Here is an 11747-nt window from a genome sequence, read left to right as displayed (position 1 = left end):
TGCATCTTGTACTATGAATAACTACTACGAAAGACAACACTATGCAATGTATTGATTATTGTAACTGTCCTCCTAACCTGTTTTGAAATTGTCTCACTGCTATTTCTTTCTCAATAAAATTGATATAAAAAGACTTTGGCACATATGAACATATATATATAAATTAGGCGCTCCCAGTTCAAGAGACTCTTGTTTGAGCTACCATGGCTTTATCATCTCAGTACTTCTTGAAGTTTTCTAATTGTACTGTTTGTTGCCCTACTGATGCTTTTGCTCCAGAGCTCTACCCTTTTTTACTGCCCTCCCTTGTTTTATCTCCATTCTCTTCACCCAGTGTGGATTCCCTTTAAGTGGGATTATTATTTTTTATTTTTCTGGAAATTAACCCCAGTTCACTTTTCCTCATTGCCTTCCTTATACATTCACAACAGAATCCCAGCCTCTGTCAAATCCATTTGGGCACTTTTTCTATGCCCAGGGTGAAGGAAAAATCTATTTGGGAGAAATGGGAATGACAATGGGGCTGACTGGCTCCATTTGAAATCCATGACTGGAAATTCACAAAGGCTGTCTGGTGACCTGGCGTGAGGTTTTTACCCAGTGTGACAGGTTGGGTGGAGGAGTTTCCCTCCAGAGGGAAGAAACGGGAGCCTCTTTACTTTTCTCCAGTCACTGTTTTCACACCTTATGAGGATGCATTTTTCTCTGGATGGTATCCCTGGCTCACTCTGGGCTTTCTGCCTACTTTCAGACATAAATAGACATTCTCAGGTGAAAGAATAATGGTAAAGCTCAGTTTAAATGACAGCTCAACTTCATTTTTCAAGACCAAGTTTCTCCCATCTCCAGGTCAGGGCTAAGCCTGCTTCTAAGGACTCACCACAGGGAGCACAGCATACTCTGTATATTCAGTGGTTTTTCATCTCGTTCTTCCTTGTCCCTCTTCCCAGCCCCTTTTATCACATTGCTTCTGGATTCTGGATGCTGAGGACCAGGAAAAGATGAGCAAATTGAAAATGCAGAATGAACTTTGCACTTAGCCAATGGAAGTTCTCTCTTACCTGTCCAGTAACCTCGGGGGGTGGGCCTTTAAATGCTGGCTCTTTCATGACCTACAAAGAGGGTCTTTGATGACCTCCTTGGCAGTGGAGACTATCTCCACTCTGTTAGCTTTAGCAAAGTTTGGGAATCCAACACCTCAGTTTCTGTATACTTCTCCCTAATACAAGGTGGACATCAACAGCCCTGTAAGCAATGAACCCCTCAGGCTTGCAGCAAAGACTTCTTTGAGCAAAGATGATATAAAAAGATTCAGATCTTATTTTACTCTCTAGTGATCACTAGTATTTGACAGTAAACAGCACACAGCCTTTGTCTGTTAAATCAGTACACATCAGGATGATTCCATTTCTCATCATAAGCACCCCAAAGCACTCGGAAGTCTCCTTTTTTATTTTGTTTTTTTGTGTGTATGTGTATTTGTGTTTTAAGGTTCCTACTCTTGAGTCTCTTTAGCCTTGCCTACTTTCTGCCATCCATGAAAAGCAAAGCAGTAAACAACACAATACTCCACTCCTTTTTGTAACTTATTCTCCAAATGTTCCTGCTCCATGAGTTCTTGGTCCTTGTACAGGCAAGAGAATGATTATTTGGCCATTTCCTACCTTTTGGTGGATTCTTCACTGCAGTGCCTGGCAGACCCTTGGGTTTCTCAGCTTCGGAGCTCCAAATGGAACTCTGAAACCATACGAAGCATTGTGTTCACAGTCCTTTTATGTGTATAACTTGTTTTCTTTATTTGTTGAAAAGACTATTTCATGATTTTTCCTTTCACTTTGTGTCCTGCACACATTTTCTTCCATTCTTTCTCAGTTGTTGATTTCTTTCTCACATTTTTTGAAAGGATAAACTTCATGGATAAGAAATTAATTAGGTAACTCTAACCATATCATCTACTTTCCTGTTGCTGCCAGAAGAAAACATCCTCTTATAACCAGAATTTATACAATGAAACTTCTGAAGTTGTCTGACAGGAATGAGATTTTGTAAAATTTGTCTTGAAAGACAAAAGAATATGAAGAGAAGCTCAGATGAGATTACTGGACTTTGAAACCAGGCCACCAAAATTTAAAAGACACAACAATTTAAATGGAGCCTAAAAATATCATTGCATCTCAATAGGATAAAACGATGTATAGTTTTAATTTTCATAAATACAATTTTTGTCTTTGAACATTTTCCAGTTCCATATGCTTACTGATATCAAAAACCTAGATTTTCTTTGAGAACAAATAACAAGTTCCCAACGCAACCAAATGCAACAAGCAGGGAAAGTTATTGTACATATAGATATGTTGATGTAGAGCTATTTAAGGACAACTCAGGTATATAAAAAAAACCCACAAGTTCTACCATGACCTGCCACTGTGTGGGTGTTTGCTGCCTTCCTCAGTCTGGTCTCCTGCTTGTCCTGAGGTAGTTAGTGGCAGTCCTTGCTTATGACTTGAGCCTTTCAATTTTGAGAGGAAGATGGAAGCAGCTTCCCACAAATCAAACACATTCCAGTATGAGCACCAGCTGGAGATGTAGGATTCCGCTGCTTAGTAGGTGGACCAGAATTCCCCCGTGGGTTAGAGATGGGATCTTTTTCTCTGAAGAGGAGAAATCTGAATTTGATTAGTGAGGAAAGTGAGCCAATGCAGTAGCTGCATTATAAACAAACAAAGAATGTAAACAAGTGTCAGCATAAATCTTCAAGTCCTTCATCCCTGCACAACATTCAGCAAATTTGTTCTTCCAGCCAATAATCATTGAGCATATACATCCAGCCACCATTCTTGGTATCAGAAACATCATGATATACTTCTTTTTTCAGTTCTTATAGCGATTACTCTCATATGTCTAAATTATGCATCTACCAGGCACGGAGGCGTACACTTGTAATCCCAGCACTCAGGAGGTTGAGGCAGGAGGACTGCTATGAGTCTGAGACCAGCCTGGGCTACAAAATGAACTCAAAGTCAGCCTGAACTGCAGAGCCAGGCCCTGTCTCAAAAAGACAAATTGATTAATTAATTAGTTAATTAATTAAATTATGCTTCTTTGTGGTACAGTTTCTTGAAATGTCATATTTAGAACTGGTTCATTAACTTTCTTACATGAGTCATGATGAGAACATGAAGATTCAGATGTTTCATTTCACTACCCATCTCCCTCCCTTCTCTTACTTACGTTATCCCTCCATGAAAGGAAAGTTCAAATGGGATTTTGAAGATTTTTCTCATTTAATAAATCATAAACTTCCTCCATCACTCACTGCTTGTTGAATGCCTAAGAGAAGGCTGGTAAAGAAACATAAAATCCATGTCTCTTCTTTCTTAGACAGTTTTCTAATCCCATTTTCAATAACTTCTATTCCTTAATTACTTTGAGTTGGCTTACATTACTTCTCTCTTCATCAAGAACATCCAGAAGGTAAAGATTCTGTATTTCATTTCCTTTAGAACTTAGTAGCTAAAGGTACATGACAGAAATCTGCAGGAAGCTCCTGGGTCTCACACAGTATCTTTTGGCTTCCAAATGAAGTCATTGGTCCTCTTGCCATGTTTCCTTATTCTCTCTTTCATGACACTGCTATTATCAGATATATCTATCTACTTATTGTCACTATGAGGAATATTTACATTTACACCTCTTTCCCTTGATATGTCCTTGATTCTAAACCATGAAAATAAATAAATCACAATATCATAAGTATATAAATATTTTCTGCTGCAGTCAATGTGCCTAGATTACATTTTCCCTTTCCAGGAGTTAATATGACTCCAAAGAAATTCTTCCTGTCAGAAATTTGATTTGGATTTTCTCTTTTAGGCAAATCACTAGTTGTCTCTATCAAGGTATTCCAGACCTTAATCACACTATGTAATTCAGAGGCTTCCAACCTTTTATTTTATGAACAAGCTCAAGATAATCTGAGTTCTTGACATCACAGACTTGCAGGGGTCAACCAGAGGGATCCATAATGTTCCCAGAGCCTAGAGGAAGTCACTTTCCAGAGATGTGCAACTTCCTTCATTTAATCCAGTGTTCTGGACCAATAATAACTTTCTTATCCATGCCAGTATGTGAGAAAAGTTGAAAAGTACTGAGAACCAATAAGCTTTCTCCCCCTGCCACAAAAAACAAAAACAAAAAAAAACCCCATGAGTTATGCTCTAATTCTGCTGCAAAATTGTCTCTCCAGGATCTCTCTTCTTTGGTGTGCTAAGATTCTTTTTTTTTCTTTCTAGGTTTATGCATTACTACAGTTTGACTCTTAAATATCTTCCAAAGATCCATGTATGAAAGACTTAGTCCTTAATGTACTATTATTGGAAGGTGGTCCAGTGGATGTTGTAGGTATTTGGTAACATCAACTCAAAGAGAATGTGGCACCGCAAGGTTTTCTTTCTGGTCATCAGAAAAATAGGTTTCCTCCACTACCTGTTCCCACCACAATGCACTGGCTTATCCCAGGCACAAATACGACTGGGCGAACTAGCCATGGACTGAAACCTCCAAAATCAGGAACTGAAATAAACATCTTTTCTTTTTAAACTTCTTATCTCAGATATTTTGCTATAATATTGGAAAGCTGATACCATATTCCCTTATTTTCCTAGGGTACATGTTCAAATCACTCCCTAGAAAATATGTTGAGAAGTAAGAATTTGAGATTTTCTACTTCTATAAATATTTTTATCCTAGCTTGATGCAAGATTAACTCATTGAATGAATACAGTTGCATCAGAACAGTCAAGGCATTGTTGGTTTTCTAGCATTCAGTTATTGAAACCCTGAAGTTACTATAAATTATCATCATCATCATCATCATTGTGTTATTTATGAACTGAAAGCTTTTACTATTTTCTGTTTATTCTTGGTATTTGAAATTTGACTATGATGTGAAATTTAGTGGGGGCATTTCTATCATTTAGCTGGAACTCAGACTTTCCACTTAGAATAAAGCTATATTAACTTTGGCTTCAGAATATCTCTTCTATTTCTTCAAAATTCTCCATTTATATTTTTTCATATTTGTCTTTCTAGAACTTTCCTTATACAAATGTTCTGTCTCACTCTACTGTCAGTTTTGTTTCTTATATTTTAAGGCTCTGTTATCTCTGTTTTACCTTTCCAAAATTTTTGTCAATCTACATTCCAAACACAGCCAGTAAAACCTGACAGGAAGTCTCCTTACTCTCAAATCAAGGGTCTATGTGTCATTGTTGACTCTTTATCTTTTCCACCTAAAGCAAAACAGTGGTCAACTCCATTGCCACATGAAGAACTTCTACTCAGTTCTTCTGTCACACATCATTTTTAAGTGAAAAGCCATAAGTGAAGATTATCCAGGCATTTGTGAAAAGCTTGCAGCATAAAATGTCCACAAGATAATTAGAATTTTACTAGAATAAATCATCAATAGAATTGATTGCAATAAAAAACTCTGAGATTAAAAAATAAAAGTTAAGGATTTAATTGACTTAGCTCATTTTTTATCATTTATTTATTTATTTATTTGGTGCAGGTTCTCACTATGCAATAGTACTGGGGATCAAACCCAGATCCTTGTGCTTGCCAGGCAGGTTCTTAGATATGCCAAGCTATCTCCCTAGCCCCTGGTTTAACTCTTAAAGAAATGTCTTTTATTTAATTTTATCTGAAGAAAAGCAACAGGATAGCAATTCATTATACAGGATCTTAATGAAACTTCTCTTCTGGAGCCATTTCTGACCCTTGAGTCTCCATCCTCCTTGGGACTCCGTTGGCCTCTTTCTACGTCTGAAACAAACTTTCTCTATTTGCTTCTGTCAGATTTAGTTTCTTCAGAAAGCTTTGAAAACTCTCATTCACTGGTCCCCATGACTGTTTCCTTTATTATTAAGAAAAATATCTTTATTTTTTTTTCCTTTTTAAGATAACTGTGAGAAAAGGCCATGAATATATGTGCTTGGTGCAAGACAGAAGAATAAATTCTGATTTCAACTTTGTTGCTATTTTCTCCATTTCATTTACTGATTTGAGGTTCATATACTCCTCAAAGATGGGGCCTAATTACCAAAAATTATTAAAGTGCTCTGATAACAAATGCCTCACACTGTTAATAATCTCGGTCTGTTCTGCAGGCCGCTCGGGTGGGGTGCCGTGTTTATCCCTCAGCTGTCACAGGCAGGCCCGCTAGGACCAGCTGGGGTGAGGCCTGGCATCCCTCAGCATCCAGTGTACTCATCGGAAATGATGAAGCAGAAATGTCATAAAAGGGTTTTGCAGAAAAAGAAGCATTCTTATATTGTAGTAATTTCACAATTTCCTGACAACAGGCAGTAAGATAGTTAGACCAGTGACCTTAAATATATTTTTGTGTGGACTTCCTAAAAAATGATGAAAACCTGTTTTCCAAACAGTGTCCCTTTTAAGTATCTCTACTTTATGCCAAAAAATTAAATAACTGCAAAAGATATCAATATTTGTGAATAAAATTAAGCTTTACAGTATCTTTAGAAATGTAGTAAAGATAATCTAAATATATGAAATTGTATCTATAATCATCCATTAATAAATACACAAGGGCCGGGGAGACTGCTTAGTAGAATAAGTGCTTCCCTGGCAAGCGCAAGGGCCTGAATTCAATCCCCAGTTCTGCCAAAAAAATAAAATAAATAAAAATAAGTAAATACACAAGCAGACTTTCTCTAGTAGTCTGGTTTTGTTGTTTCTCATTCTGAGTTTTTCTACTGTGATATTCAGATTGCAAAATCTGTAATTATTTTTATTAATTTTATACAAATATATATTGAGATTGGTTTTTTTTTTTTTCCAGTGCCGGAGATTGAATTCAGGACCCTGCACTTGCCAGGCAAGTAAGAGTTAAATTTACAGTTTAAAAATGTATTATTATTATTATTGTTATTATTATTATTCCTACCAGTGTTTGCAATACTGGGGATGAACCCAGGGGCTTTTCAGTGAGCTACATCTTTAGCCCATTCTTTTTTTTTTTTTTTTTTTTTTGCGGAACCTGGGATTGAATTCAGGCCTTTGCACTTGCCAGGCAAGCGCTTATTCTATGGAGCTATTTCTCTGGCCCTATTATTTTTTTTTAATTAAAAAGAATTATTAGGGGCTGGCGAGATAGCTCAGTGGTCGAAAGCACCTGCTTAGACAAGCTTAGGCAGGCACAGGGGACTGCAGTTTGATCCCTGGCACCACATGCTGTGCCAGCCCCATCCTAAGTGTGGGCTGAGCGTGCAAAAAAAAAAAAAAAAAGAATTATTAGTGCATCATTGCAATACATCATGATTACATTCCTCGGAGTGAGTTAGTACATGTACATAACATATCCTTCATGGGGACTTGGTGTATATATATGTAACATATCCTTTCCAATAATTTTCATATTTTGAGACAGGGTCTTACAAAGTCATTAAGTTGACCAGGCTGTGCTCTAAAATGCAGTCACCCTGCTTCACCTTCACCCTCGCTAGAATGACAGGCATGATCCACTAAGCCCATTTAAGAGTTAAAATTTTATTGAGCTATTGTATCACTAGTATAGGGTAGTTACCCATAAAAACATGAATGTAGTATAAATTTTGAAAAGTCTTACATATAAAAAGTGACAGTTTCTTGGGAATGACTATTTTAGTGATATGGATATTGCCATTTTCCTGATTAATTAACATTAATTCACATTTCTTATTTCAAAATAAGACAAGGTCTAGTATCTTTTCCAGTCTAGTTTTTCATTTTTATAGATGTAATCACTGAGGGCTTACCTAAAATTAAAAGAGAATAGAGTTTTGCTACACCAATGGCACTCAGATTTTGAAACTCATTATGAACAATCAGCCCTCACACTGGTGGTGTAAATTCATTTGGTCGCTGGTGGGAATTGCACCCTGTTAAAATGGTGTGGGATGGGCCAGCCAGATAGCTCAGGGGATTGAAGTGCCTGCTTAGGCAGACTCAGAGCTCTGTCAGGAGTTCGATCCCAGCCTGCTGTGCTGGCCCCACCCCCAGATCACACTGAGATGGGAGAATGAGACTGGGCATGGTGGTATGTACCTGTAATCCCAGCACTTGGGAGGCTGAAAAACAGGAAGGATCTGTACAAGTCTGATTTGTGTAGTGAGACCGTGTAGACCCTGTACTAAATACATAAAAAAAAAAATGATGTGACACTTGTGCCATCTTCCATAAAACAGAGGATAGCAGTTGTTAAAGGACTAGCTTGACTCTAGGGTGCTTCTGTCCATCAGTCTCAGGTAGGAAATATATGAAAGGTGACGGTCCAAACTGTTTTCTCTGGAACATCCCACCCTTGGGAAGGCTGGATGAAGTCCCAGAACCCTGCTGTGCTGTCCTATCTCTTTCTTGTGAGCCTTTCGTTTTAAGAAGATTTGATGTTTCATTCCTCCTGTAAAACAAACAACAGCACCAAAAACTTTCAAGAGGAAAGAAATAAATTGCAGGGGAAAGAAAAGCTCTATGGTCAAGAACCCATTAAGTATAAGGAGAAACCAAACAAAAGAGAACCAAATAATGGGTCAGGTTCCAATTGGATTCATAATGGAAAATCGAGGTTTTAATCTACTAGAGAAATCACAAGAAAAATATAAAGGTAAGTTGCTTTTCTGTGCTAAAAGAGAAGACTAGCTCCTTATTAGTAGATCATAAAATTATAACTAATTATCCTTGAGTTATAGTATATTTTGATGATCCTGAGTTAAAAAGGGGCTGGTAGATAGATGTTGGCTTTAGACAGTAGCTTTCAATCTTTTTCAAAACAATTCACAGTAAAAAAATAAACCACATCTCGGGCCCTGAAATAGAAAATCCATTTTAAAAAGATAATATCCTTCCATGTGGGATATTCTCGGATATTTGTCTTCTCTCTCTTATCTTCTGTTTCTTAACTATTAAGAACGTTGCTGGTCAAGAATCATCGCATTTGTTTCACAACTCACTAGTGAGTAATAATCTGCAGTCTAAAACACACTGCCGTGAAGTCCTCTGAGAATCAAGCTTATATCTTTCTATTAAATTTTTGTTTTAAAAAACTTGTGAAGAAAACACTCAGATATTTGACTCTTATCTCCTTAGGAGATGCCAAGCCTTTCACACTCTAAGAGCACAACTGGGATCTTTTTGGTAGCAGGCACCTCCAGCTGTAGGCCTAGTGTCTAGGATGAATCATCTTTGGAATGCTACAGAATGAAAATAAGTGGGAAAAATTAGCTTAATTAGAATCATGGTCCTCTTAATCCAGCCTTTTAATGGATGTCAACCTTCTGTTCTGAGATGATAGAAGATATGGGTACAATGGGAGTGGAAGAGGCAGAAAGGTTGGAAAGGAGCAAGATTTAAGAGAATGGATGATGTAAGTGGAAAGATAGTTACTGGATCTTCTTCATACAACTGATCTTCCCAATAGAATGTTAGATTAGCTATGTTCAGCACATCTTGCATCTGATAGCTGTCCTTGTTTGCCCTCTCTCTCTAAGAAGAGAAATATGTGGAATTAAACAAGACATCAACTTCCTAAGAATGTGCTATTGGAATTGGCTGCAGTCTAGGAGCATAATGAGAGAACAAACACACCATTAGGGCACAAGCCAAGCAACACAGTAAATAAACACAATAGAAGAGGTCTGGGGAAAGATGCTAAAGATAGGGCGTGTTTTTTAAAAGAAAAAAAATTAGATTTCTCATCTTACTATTTATGTAAGGACATATTTTCAAAAGACTTTTTTATAACAAGTAAAAAATATTGAAAAGCAGAATTAAAGATTTCTGAGACACACAATGTTACCACTTTTCAAATCCAACTACAAAACAAAATTAAGCAAGATTTATGGCCTTGCAATGTTCAGGATTGACATAATGTTTCAGGATTGAAGACGAGTGTCTAGAACTCTGAATCCTTGTAATCCCTGGAACTATGAATAGAAAACTTGGTAATAGAATTAAAAATAAGAAATAAGAAAAAACCTTTAATCTAAAATTCACCGAAGAGCCAGTAATAGAGGCCCAAAGGGGGTATACAAATGGAATCAACAAAAAGAGCTTTTATAACCCCAGAAATCAAAGCTTGATGCAGAGCAGTGAAATCAGTTTCTGGAACAAGGTCTGGCATCAGCATTGTTTTAAACTAATGTACAACCAAAACTGAGTACCACAGCTCAAGAGCCCTCCTATTCCAGGTAGCCCATAGGCCAACAGCCATTGTATCATCTGGGAACTTGTTTAAAACACATAAACTCGGGCTGGGGAGATGGCTCAGTAGAATAAATGCTTCCCTGGCAAGCACAAGGACCTGAGTTCAATCCCCGGTTCTGCCATAAATAAATAAACAAACAAACAAACAAACAAACTACATAAACTCAAGTCCTTCCCCAGACCTACTACATCAGAGCCTACAATTTAATAAAGGCCTCTGTTGAGTCCTGTATGGTTACATTTTGAGAATCACTGATGGAAAATGCACAGTCTTGACTATTAGAATTCATTGCTTTCTTAATATTTATATTTTGCTTGATGATGAGTACACCACATGCTTTGATTGACTCAAGAGGCTGCTTTCTGTCTCACTACTTCTCACTTCCCTAGTTGCTCTAAGTTGATGCCTTAATACCTAAAACCTGAAGTGCTAGTTCCTCCCTTTGTCCTATTCATCAATATCCTTGAACTTTTACTAGAGAGATCTGAATGCTCCTAGAATGCTACCTATGATTCAGTCTCCTTTAATGTTAGCTAGATTCTGGAAACATGCTGGTTTGCTGGCCAGAAATCTTATTTATTTCCTCTTTAGCTTGGCCACCAAGTGAACCCTTAGACCAAGACCTTGTTCTTATGTCTCTCTTGCATTGTTTTCTTTTTTGGCTTTTACTGCCAAATTAAATTAAAATCATGATCAGAGTTTAACAGGGTGGCAGCGGCGACATTTGGCCTTCCTTGCATAGCCAACAAGGTGAGAGTTCTGGATTCATACATAGAAGTGGGTTCCAGTGCTACCAGTTGATTCTGCTGTCACTAGCTTTTCTATCACTCCGAGTTTCCTATGCTGTTTAAAATTTTCTTTCTCTAGCAGGCTATTTGAATGCACTTAGAGCCACTAAAAAGCAAAAAAAAAAAACCAAAAATCCCAAAACTAGAAACAAAAAAACCTTCTAGGGAAGAATCCCTACATACCTCTTCAAGATATCTCCACAACAGAAATCTTTCAGGTTTGACCCCAGACTTTGCCAGGTTTCTATGCTGGTCTTCCCATCTTTTTGGCTATATTTAAGTGCATGTGGGCCATAAAAGTTCATGTCTCATGCCTAGCAGAGCTCCAACATTATTCATAAGGTAGAGATTCAATGTAGAGTTGTGGGTCTGTGGGTCACAGTGAGATCCAGTCTACCTATGGAGAAGTGGCAGCAGGAATGAGGAAAAGAGAGACAAGACAAGAGCTGGGTTAGGTGGTGACTCGTCTGCCTGGTTGGTGAGACGATCCCCTAAACAGCAATATGGATGTTTATACCTTTGCAAACTTAGTATCATGTGGCACAAAGCTGCCTAGTGACTAATGCCCACCATGTCCAGGCAGGATGTTTTTCTCAAGACTGAGATAGCTTGACTTCAAAGGTAATAGGGCCTCATTCTGCCCTCCCACATAGAATCAGTTTCAGCTTCAGCAGCTCTCAAAACAGAGTCTTCTC

The sequence above is a fragment of the Octodon degus genome, unplaced genomic scaffold (genome assembly GCF_000260255.1).
Source record: "Octodon degus isolate 3935 unplaced genomic scaffold, OctDeg1.0 scaffold00095, whole genome shotgun sequence".
Taxonomy (NCBI): domain Eukaryota; kingdom Metazoa; phylum Chordata; class Mammalia; order Rodentia; family Octodontidae; genus Octodon; species Octodon degus.
Note: the sequence above shows the minus strand (reverse complement) of the source record.